Raw genomic sequence first — 12,298 nt, forward strand, 5'->3', positions numbered from 1 at the left:
TGGGGACTCAACCACAAGGACCACTACAGTCAGTCACCTTTTACTTCTCCCTCTTCCTTAGCACCTTCAGATGCAGTTACCAAGCTCCATAGATTGTGCTTTGTAACTCTCTTTTGTATGCATGCCTTTCTTTTAATTCATATTTTACCTTTTGACTCCTCAAAGCATTCATGTTTCAAAAATCAAAATATTACAAAACAAAATAGAAAACTACAAACATCCACCCAGAAGTTTCCCTCCACCCATGCCCCATTCCTTCTGTTCAACCACTATCCCACACCTGGTTAAACACTTATTAGTTTCTTATATATTTTTCTAATATTTCTTTACGCAAATATTTTTAAAAGAATATAATGCCCTTAACATTAAACGTAGCACTTTGGTTCTTATTTTTTTAACCTCAACTCTAAGCTTTGCGCAGTGGCAGTATCGTAGCCAATGAGGTTTATCCAAGGTGTGATTATTGCTAATTGAAAACTTTTCCCAATAACCTCAACTCTATTCTGGAGATCTTTTCTCTAAATATCTTGGATATCCTTCTACATTTTTCATCCCTTTGACAACTCTCCCACTTTAAGCCACAATATTTCTCTCCTGGGGGAGTGCAACTGTCTCCAAGTGAAAAGGTTGCATTCAGTGTTGGCCCAAACAGCAGCAATAGTGATCTTTCTAAACTTTCATCTGTTCCTGTCACCTTACTTGAAAGGCACTGATGATAAAGTCTACCTAAGACCAGCTATACAACTTGCATGTCCCAGAACGAAGTGACAATGTGGGACCCCTGGTTCAAAAAGAATTTCAAGATGATGATAACAGAGCATGGAAAGAAGCATGGGATCCTTCTAAACAAGGAGTCCTGTGTAACTGGCACAGGTATCACATCAATAAAGTGATTCTTGAGTCTACATATTATTTATAAATTATACTAATCATATTAGTATAACATATTAGTATAAATTTCCTAATCCTATAGTCAAGTTCCCTTGACATTCTGTGCCACAACCACCCTAAGATTATGTCAACTTCTTACGCCCTAGATTTTTCTCTCACCTATCACCTCCATGCACTACTCTCTCCTCACCTTTCCTGCTTCTTCACCTACGTCTCTGTATCCTTCAGGTCTTGGCTAGTATTTTACTTCCTCTGGGAGACCCTCTGTGAATGCTTAAACTTAAGGTAAGAGTCCCCCTACTACATGCCACAAAGCCCCCTATAATCTAACTCATAACCCATATCTGAAATAAGTAACCTATGTCTGTTTGACCTAATGTTAATATTTTCTAATACTTACTGAGTGCTTACTGTGTGCCCACAGGCAGGGACTAGGGTAAAGTGAGTGAGGCACTTGTCTTGGGGTACCAAAAAACTATCTAAATAAGGAGTGCCGGGCGCCTGGGTGGCTCAGTTGGTTAAGCGACTGCCTTCGGCTCAGGTCATGATCCCGGAGTCCAGGGATCGAGTCCCGCATGGGGCTCCCTGCTCGGCAGGGAGTCTGCTTCTCCCTCTGACCCTCCTCCCTCTCATGCTCTCTGTATCTCATTCTCTCTTTCTCAAATAAATAAATAAAATCTTTAAAAAAAAATAAGGAGTGCCAAGAAAACCATATAAGTAAGTTTCATAATATTTTGATATGATATTTTTTAAAATGATAATTATATTAATATTTTAATTAAAAACAAACTCTTTAGTGTTCTTAATTAAAGATAGTTTTACTGATTTTTCTTTTTGCCTCAGTCTACAATATGGCTCTATACTTAGCCCAGCATTGTGCTAAGCCCTTTACATACTTAAAACTAATCCTCAAAATAGTTCTATTACAAAGAGATCATCGTTATCCTTCTTTTACAAATGACGCATCCTTAGGCATAAAGAGGCTAAGCAACTATGTCAGTGCCATGGCTAAGGAGTGGGGCTGAGATTCACACTCTAGTCATGGGGCTGAGATTCACACTCTAGTCAGCCTGTCTCCATGGTCCCTATTCTTAATCACTGCTAAATTACCTCCTGGGAGGTGGATAATTGAAAAGTTTGCCATATACTTTCTATTTTAAATACATGCTTAGGCATAAATTACCTGACCCCAAGACACTTCTTAAGGGGGAAAAAAGAAATGGCATGAGAGAACATTTATAAAAATAAAAACATTTTTACTTAGGTTACTGGGTTAAAATGTAATGAATTAGTAGTATTTTAGTCATTTGCTAAATTTCAAATTCCAGCTCCTTCATTCTTACAACAATGTGTTTTTTAATTTTTTTTAAGACTTTATTTATTTATTTGAGAGAGAGAGACAAAGAGAGAGAGAGTACAAGCAGAAGGAGGGGCAGAGGGAGAGGGAGAAGCAGACTCCACACTGAGCAGGGAGCCTGATGCAGGGTTGATCCCAAGACCCTGGGATCATGACCTGAGCTGAAAGCAGATGCTTAACTGACTGAGCCACACAGGTACCCCTATTTTTAAAAATCTTAAAAATCTTCATGTAAGAAATATTCATTTAGTCAATAAAAATATGTCTGTATTAAAAAATATATCTATTCCAGTTAACATAGAAATTATATCCATATGTTAATTTGTCTTTGGGGGCCAAATTACGTTAAATAAATTTTTTTCTATACTGTATGGGTGATCATCTTTCAATTAGAATTAGTCACGTGATTTAGTGAAAAGAGATAAAACAAATGAAATTTTGTTACATTAAGGATAAACAATGTTCCTAATTTTTTACAGTTTTTCATCTCACTCCTTGGACATCTTGTTTGCCAGGTAATTGTATTCTTATATCCATTTTTGTTGTTTTCTTAATATTACAAAATAAATTTAAAAAATAATGGTAATTTTATTAATGGTATATCCCCTCCTATGTGTTTGAAAAATGGCTCTTTTGGTGATTGTTTCATTCTTTCAAAGATCATTACGGAATAAGGAGAGATTAAATGTTTCCATTTGCATTTTATACTTGAGAAAATAGATATGCAAAAAGGCTCAGTGACTTACCCCAGATGACTCAGAAATCAACATAATATTTGGCTATTATAGCCAAATGTTCATATTGTAATCTAATTCTGAACCTTAGGAAGGTGAAAAGGAGCAAAGGGTTTCTGATTAAAAGAAAAGAGAATATGTGACAGGTGGGAGGGCTGAGAGGAGACCATAAGCCTGGGACACTTAGAGGACTATAAATTCTGTAAACAAAACTATTCACATAATAATGTTACACACAATGGATTCATAATATTCTATTTTTACAACCACACATTTAAATAGGGAATATACACAGGAAAAAAAATCAATACTACACAATAAGAAAATTATGGAACAGGAATTCATATCCATGTCTTTGACCCCAAGATTCTTTTCTTTTTAATCATACCATAGAACTGAAGAACTACTTGCCACATTTCTTAGTAAATGATGGAATCTTAAGGTACTGCAAATCATTTTACCTAAATTTTTAAAAATTATTTAGATGTTAATATGAAAATAAGAATGAAAAATTTTAAATTTAATAGAAATGCAACTATTAAAATTTAGCTTCAGATATTTGGGTAATTTTTATCTATTTGTAGGTTAGGTGAGGTGTAAATTACTAAGCAAATACACTTATCTACTCTAATTTTTGCTTATCATTCAAGAAAGTAGCCCATGGTGCATAATTCTGAGGAAAAGAGACTGAAAGCTGAAAGTTCTAAACATTTCTCAGTTCAAAAAGCTCTAGAAAATAGAAACTGAAGCAAGGATTAAGTAAGAGTGATTAATTATTTGGGGTGGGAGCAACCCAGGGCAGTGAGAATGAAGGAAAGTGGAATTGGGCATGAAGAATGTCAAACAATGCAAAGTGATGCATTTCTGGACCAGCCACTGCTTCATGAGGAGCCATGAACAGGCACACCTGATTCTTTAGTAGAAGCATCTGCACAACCATGCAGAATATCTCTGGAAAGTTGTAAAAAAAAAAAAAAAAAAAAAAAGTAAAAATGTGCCTTAGAACATTCCAGTGGAAGAGGAACAAAAGTAGGTATAAATCTTCATAGGTCCTGCCCATCTCTTGTTTTCCACTTTTAAAGTTGCCCCTCTAGAATGCAACCCCTCACATGTCTGGGTTGCATCCTACTCCTTAGCAATCTCTTGAGAAGTATAATCCCATGCCCCATGTATGGCTGGTAGGTTCTAGGCAGTTCAACCATACAAGAGCACAAGGAGTAAATCAACCGTGACAGTGGCAGAAGGAAAGCAAGAAGTTGGCTACATTTACTCCTTTTCACTCTTTTTCCTTTTTGCTCCTCTGATTAAATAACTTTTACTACTCTGTCTTCAAGTTCACTAATCCTTTTTTCCACTTGATCCAGTCTGTTATTTAACCCTCTATTAATTTTTCAATTCAATTACTGTATTCTTCATCTCTAGGATTTGTTTGCTATTTTTTTTCCTATCTCTTTGTTGAAATTCTCAATTTGTCCATGCACTGCTTTCCTGATCTCAGTAAGCATTACAGCCATTATTTTGAACTATACTGGGTAACTCACTTATTTCCATTTCATTAACATTGGTTTCTGGAGATTTATTCTTTTGTTTGAAACATATTCCTGTTTCCTCATTTTCTTTAATTATGTTGATTTCTGTGCTTTAGATAGAATAGCCACCTTCCCAGTCCTAACAGACTGGTCTCATGTAAGATATGAACTTTGTCAATCAGCCTGGCTTAAGTTCCTGAGTTCTTCCCTCAAACTTTTGTGATCATCCAAGTCACCATCTTTGTTCTTAGTAGTTTCCAATAGTTGAGAGTGCACCAAGACCCATCAGTATCCCCAACTGTAAGATTGTGGTCAGCACTTAGATGCTGGCTGATCAGAAATCAGACCCTCAGGCTACAGTTTGTAAAGTACACAGTAAAATCCCTTCCAGAAAAAACTGGTAGGTGAATGTTTTCATCTGCTCCCTCTGTGCTGAGCCTTGATGGGTATAGCCATTGTGAGTGCTAGCATGCCCATTGAGAGCTACTTGTTTTCTATAGTCCTATGGGTCTTATAGACTTTGGCTTCATTGGCTTTCAGAGGTAGATGTTTTGGGGGCCCATACTTCAGGTGGGAGCCTTAAAAGTTGAGGTGCCAAATGAACAGATCAAACTCTTTACTTCTCAAAAGGAGCAGGGAGTTGGAGATTCCCTTCCATTTATATGGCACTGTGCCCATTTATATGGCACTGTGCCAGGGTGGGTTTTGTGGCAAGAGTACATCCTCACACTTTCCTACTTGTTTCGATGTGGGTACTTTCCCTTTCACCCAATGTGTAGGACTCAGCTAATTTCTGGATTTCTCTCAGAGAGAACTACTCCATGTGTAGCTGTATACTTAGTGTGTCCACGGGAAGAGGGAAATTCAAGAACCTCCTATGTCATATCTTGGTCCAGAGTCTAATGTTATTAATTTGGATTATCTTAGTTTTCTTATTTAGTTGGTATTTAATTTTAAATTTATTTAGGTTTTATAATTATCATAAGATCTATAATCATTAGGATTTATATTTGATTTACAGGTACACATATTTATGTGGTATTAAAAATAATTTGCATCCACACCAGGAATCCAAGAGAATTGTAATAGTTTCTTTAAAAGTGTTTCATATTTTATTTCAGCTTGAAATATGCTGTAATACACCATTGTCAAGTTAATTTTCCTAAAGCATAGCTCCAATTATGTCATTCTCTGATATAAAATCATTGTTTTTCAATGCCCATAAAATTAAGCTCAAATTTATGAATCTGGCATTCCTGTATATATGTTCCCCTTTATTATACTAGGACTCATCTTTGTTTTCTAAACTTCACCTCCCCATACATGCACATAGACACAACATACTCATACTGTCTTCTTTTGTATTTTGTTTGGTCACAATTGCCTCATGACCAATACCATCCATGCATTAAGATCCATGATACCTTGCCTGATTCTCTAAGCACTTGGACCTGACATTCCATTAGATTCCCTGTGACATTTTGTGCATACCATTCTTATGGCATTTAGCATATATGCTTTATATTATGGTTGCTTGTGTATATACTTTAACAGGTCATCTTATCTTCATCTGTGCATCCTTTAATGGGCCTAGATTGGTATTTTTTACAGGTTATCTGTTCAATAAATACTCATTAAGCTAATGTAAGACCCAAACAAAATTAGCTGCTCACACATTTGAAAATGCCTATGTACTGTGAAAGTAATCACCATGAAATTATTGATGGCTGAAAATGAGGCAAGTAAGGGAAGCTCCAGAAGAGTGAATTTGTGTGTAATTTGTTGAATACCTAGCAAATAATGACATTCTAAATGCAGGATTTTTATAAGGTAATGGCAAGCACTGGAATCTAGACTGGTGTATTGGTACTGATTAAGATGACTGATGGAGGAGGGAAAAAAGCAAATAACAACTGAAATAGTTCTTTGTTGGATACCAATTAACTGCTAATCTGTTTGCTCTAATAGGCCACTATTAGAGGAAATGATAAAATTAGCTACACACATAAGAAACATTTATTGCCTACATATTACTTTTGCCCTGAGATCAGTGCAATTCAGCAAGCTTGTACAATAAAATTGTTCACAAAGCAGTTTCAAATATCACAAGCTTTTAACCAAACATACTTGAAATCAAGTTTTTTTAATACTAAAATCCTAAACATTTAAAGAAGTAAAAAAAATCTTTTTCTTCAAATGATGTTAGAATACTCTGATTTTTTTTTTTTTAACTGAATTGCTTTCTGCATCTAGAATGCTATCTAAATCCCTGCTGATTTATCCTTACACTTTCAGCAGGATTTCTTTGCTCCTGGGCACCAGACAGTCTTAATAATGGCAAATCCTTTCAGTCCCTGGTTGGTGCAGGTGGGGATTTGATTGACAAGGTAATAAAAGTGTTAATGAGACAGTGGCACAGAGATCAATAGTTACCAATAAGAAAACAATTCTGATAATTTTGTAGAATTCCCTTAAATCAGTTAAAAATGTTTTGCATCAAAATAGAGACTTTCCATTTTATAATAGATTTTTTTTTCAAGTCTCTGGCAAAGCTGTCATACACATTACATTAAAGTATAACCATGCCTAGAATGGATATTGTTCATACAATCATGCCTGAATTCCTTTGCTTGTCATTCACAGATCTGGTGGTCTTCAGATAGTGTGTTGTCACAAAAGACTGCAGTCAACTTTTATCTCCTTTACGCAGCAGTTGGGAGACCTAGGGCAAGTTTCTAAACTTCTCTGAGCCTCAGATCCTACATCTGTCAAAAGACTTTAAAAACACTTCCCTTGCAAAGCACTCACAAAGGCTAAATGATGTGAAATATGTAAAGAAGTGAACAGTGACACATAGAAGACATTTTAGAAATGATAAGTATTATTACCTTTAAATGCATATGTTTTCTCTCAGTGAAGACTGGTTTTGAACTTCAAGATTGTTTTTTCTTTCTTTCATCTTGGGAATCCATGATATATTGAATTACTAGGACCACCATTGAATTCAGGAAATTTAAGTGGATATCTACAATTGTTTTATGGTATTTTGTTTTCACTTGATCTTTGTTCAATCTTTATTTCATTTTCTATTTCTTTATATTGATTAGCATTTGCTTCATAACAAACTATCTCCAAAATTAGTGACTTAAATGATAAACATTTATGATTTCTCACCATTCTATTGATCTGCTGGGTGTACTTCTGGTCTAGGCCATTCCAGCTGGAGTAGGATGGTGTAGGATGACCTGTTTCATATCTAGCAGTTGGTTTGTTGTCAGGGAAGGCCACAGAGATGATTTGGCCTCATGTAGCTCATCACCTAGCTGCTATAGTCACAGGGGTCCCAACAATAGCAAGAAAAGAAAAGCCCAGTTAGTTGTACTTTTTAAGTCAGCTTCTGTCACAATTGATCTCATCTTATTGATCAAAGTAAGTCACATTGTCAATTCAAGGGCAAGAGCATGAAGGACTACTTCTGAGCACACATAGAGAGGTGAATTGTTGAGGCCATTTCTGCAACAAGCTACCATATCCTCACACTCTTTACACAAATGTCTTCAAGAAACATGTAAATTTTCCTCAAGAATAATAATTTCCTTCATGTAAAATATTGTCAGAATTAAATATATCAAAAGCTCTTAATATGCCCTTATATTTTGTATTCCCACTGAGTGTCTGATTAGCTTTTAATTATACACTGTGCTAAGAAAGCACATTTGGAAAAAATAGACTCCTTATATTATAGATCACATTTGTTGGAAGCTTTTTGACCAATGGAAAAAATGTTAGTTTTATCTCTGCAGTTTAGAAAGCACAACTTTTCATTTCCTTCCTTCCTTCCTTCCTTCCTTCCCTCCTTCCTTCCTTCCTTCCTTTTTTTGTTTTTCTTGAAGATATTACTCTAGGGTTAATTATATTTTTCAGTTTTCAAAGGGAACCAACCTATCTCAGAATCTGAGTTGTTCCTATATCTGTGTATTGTACCTTGTTTTTATTTGTCAGTTTTATTCTACATGATATGGCCCTAGAACAAAAAGTGTGTCATCTTCAAAATGGCAAAAAGAACAGGAGAACTGTATTAGTCAGCTCAGGCTGCCATAACAAAATACCACAGACTATGTGACTTAAACAACAGAAATGTATATGTCACAGTTCTGGAGACTGAAAAGTCCAAAATTTTAAAGCCAGCTGTTCTAAGGTTCATGGTGAGAACACTCTTCTCCCTGTGTCCTCACATGGCAGAGAGAGAGAGAGCGAGTTCTGGTGCCTGTTCTCATAAGGACAATACTGATATCATTATCAGGGCACCACCATTATGACCTCATTTAATCTTTAGCACTTCCTCATAGGCCCTATCATCAAATACAGTCACCCTGGGAGTTAGGGCTTCACATATGAATGTGAGAGTAAAGTAGGGACATAATTCAGTCCACAGCAGAAGACAACTGCTATCTCTACAAGTCAGACTGCAAAGCTAATTCTTCATGTCAAATTTTCCTGTTAGGACTTAAAAACTGATGGTTCTTGCATCATTAGTTAGGTCATAGTTCTCCAAACTGTTAATTATCATATACCTATTGATTTTGAAACTGTGCAGTATAGATCCTGCTTTAAGGATCATCTCTGAGAGAAAAGATGAGAGAATTCTTCATCAGTGCTAGGAAACTGGGGATCTGCAATCTAGGCATTTCTTCTGGAAGAAAGGGAGAAAGGTTCATTTGTCTCTGATTCCTTCCCATTTTTTCCTTCTATAACCCTATCCTCAGCATATTCTAGAATATGGAACAAATTGTAAAAATTGAAATTTTCCTATTGGCTTTGTACTTATTCATTTATTATTTTATTCAAAAAAATGTATTGAGTGTTCTCTAGTGTCAGATGCTGTGCTATAAATAACTAGGTGTACAAATAACATTTATTTGGTCTTTCCATAAATATTGAAAAAGCAGCTAATATATGCTAAACACTATTCTAGGCATCTGTGATTAAACAGATAGAGAATCCTTTCTTCCTGGAGTTTATAGTCTATGGGAGTAAAACATCATTATGAATGGATCATTTTTAAAAGTTTAATTATAGGGCGCCTGGGTGGCTCAGTTGGTTAAGTGACTGCCTTCGGCTCAGGTCATGATCCTGGAGTCCTGGGATCGAGTCCCACATCAGGCTCCCTGCTCAGCAGGGAGTCTGCTTCTCCCTCTGACCCTCCTCCCTCTCATGCTCTCTGTCTCTCATTCTCTCTCTCACAAATAAATAAAATCTTAAAAAAAAAAAAAAGTTTAATTATATACATATTAAAAGTTGATAGGTGTCAATAATTACTACAACAGGGTAAGAAGGTAGGAAGTGGAAGGAATGGAGTAAGTTACAAAAATAACTAGTTTAGTATGCCTCATTAGAATGTAAAATCTGGGCCAAAAAAGATGAGAATGTTAGATGAGCAGACATCTGGGGGTAGAACATTAGAAGCAGAAAGAACAACTAGAGCAAAAACTTGAAATCTGGCATGTGCCTAGTGAGTTTCAGAAACAGCAAAGAGGCCAGTGGGGTTGGAGCAAAGTGAGCAAGGGAAAGAGAAAATCATGGTTAAAGGGTCAGATCATGTAAGACCTATAAGCCACTATAAAGTGTGGACTCTGTGTAAATTGGAGAGGCATCTCAGTATTTTGAAAACTGGAATAACATGTTCTGATTCATTTTTAAAGCACTGTCTTTAGATTTATATATTATAAACAGAATATAATTTCATTTTGGTTTTTAATTCAGTCTTATCAGTCTTTAAGTGAAAATTTATCTTACTCATCTTGATTATTAATTTGGATTTATTACCATCTTATTTTGTATTCTTCATTTGTCCTTTTTTTTCTTTTTGTAGTTGCTTATTTTTCTTTCTTCTTTTAAATTAATTTGATTTTACCCCCAAGTGTGTATTTCTACTTATTCTTAAATAAATTGCAATAATTTTATTCTTTTAGTTATTTCCCCAGAAATTTTGGCATGCTTATTTAACCTCACCAGTTCTAGCTTTATTTCCCTTCTGACTAGTACAATGACCTTAGAATGCTTGATTCCAATAACTATACTCTTTCCTTGCTTCTATGAAATTATTGTATAAGATTTAATTTCTGTCTTAAGATTTTTATCCTCACTAATTAGACAGTATTGTTATTGTTTTATACAGTCAGTCACTGTTCAGATTTTTCCACAGGTTTGCCATTGTTTTACCCACTGAAATTTCATGAATTTAAGATCTTTTCACAATGATCATTTTCCCTCTTCTTAAAGGAGATCTTTTAGAAATTCTTTCAGTTAAAAACTATTGTTAGTAAAGTCTCAGTTTTCATTTGCCTGAAAAAATATTTCACTCTTGTTCTGAAAAATAAGATTTTGTTCAGTATAGAATCCTAGATTAACAGATATTGCCTTTCCTATTTTGGCTCTAACATTCTACTATCATTTGACTTCCATTGTTGTTATTGAAAGTCAGCTGTCATTTAAATTGTCATTCTTTCATATATAATCAGGTTGTCTTTTCTCTGGATGCTTTTACATAATTATCATTGTAATGAATTATATTTTAAATTTCCTAATGAAATCACTGCATTGCCACAATAACCCTATAGGCCATGATTCTAATAATATATTGTTTGATACTATTGCTAACAATGTATGTAGGATTTTTGCTTCATATTAGGATTTGCATTTGCTTTACCCTTTGCATAGAATAATCTGCAATCCCCACATCTGGCTTCGTCTTGCCAATCAGATATTCTCCACTGGACCTTCCTTTTCCAAGCCATCTAAAAAGAACCCCCTTTCACTCTCTGTAACATCACCTTGTTTACATTTCTTGTAACTCTCTTAATTAACAGTATCTTGTCAATATGTTTGCTAATGTGTCCGCTTCTGTACCCCTCCATCCTCCCTTTCTAAACCTTTGTGAGTGCAGAAAATTCTAAGTGAATCCTCTTTGTTCCTCATGAAAAGGGCAAGACAACCCTAAGTTCATTTGTCCTAACAGCTCAGAGAAAATCAAGTCTTTCAGGTCATTAGATTACCTATTTTTATCTTTTCTTTTAACTGGGAGTGGAGAGTATGCATATCAGTACATGTCACCAAGCTGCCTGGGTCACAGTTCCTTACTTTGCCACTGTTATGTTAAAAATAAATGCCATAATTAATTTAGTGTATCTATACATATTGCTTAGAACAGTGTTCATTTTACATTGTTAAATAACAACAGAATAACTTAAATAGTATGACCCTATTTTTCACAGAATAAAAAATATTTGCATGCTCAGATGTATATTTTTTACTCATAGCTATATAAAACTGTTTAGAGATAGTAGTATAGGAGTAGAGAGGGAGAATTTCAGGTTATTAAAACTTCACCCCAAAAGTTTTAAGCAAATTTGTAATTTTAACTTCCTTTTCTGTTTTAGTAAATTTAGAAAATAATACATATTAGCAGAAAGGTCAGACATTCCCCCAAGGATTCCATTAACCAAATCTTATACATTAGCTAAAAATAAAACAAACAAAAAATTAGTTACCTAAAAATCTCTGCTTTCTCTACTTTTGGAATTCCATATTTAGCTATTACTTATAGAAATAAGACACTGAGCTCCCAACTTTTATTAAACTTTTTCAAAATTCCATTCATTTCTCCAAAATACAACCTCCTATCAGCACTTCAGTGTTTCATATAACCTTTTGCCACCTCATTAATTGGCAAGTACCAGAATCAAGATTAGCCCTTATTCACACATGCAGTCGAGGGAGTTAGCATA

At 35.0% G+C, this 12,298-nt stretch overlaps 1 pseudogene; it reads left to right on the top strand.

Moving 5' to 3' along the window:
• The first annotated feature begins 409 nt into the window (after positions 1 to 409).
• On the top strand, positions 410 to 534 carry LOC123849019 (U4 spliceosomal RNA; annotated as a pseudogene).
• The last annotated feature ends 11,764 nt before the right edge of the window (positions 535 to 12,298 follow it).

Source organism: Mirounga angustirostris, unplaced genomic scaffold (assembly GCF_029215605.1).
Source record: "Mirounga angustirostris isolate CCGP_5_RB_7025 unplaced genomic scaffold, mMirAng1.0.hap1 SCAF_2, whole genome shotgun sequence".
NCBI lineage: Eukaryota > Metazoa > Chordata > Mammalia > Carnivora > Phocidae > Mirounga > Mirounga angustirostris.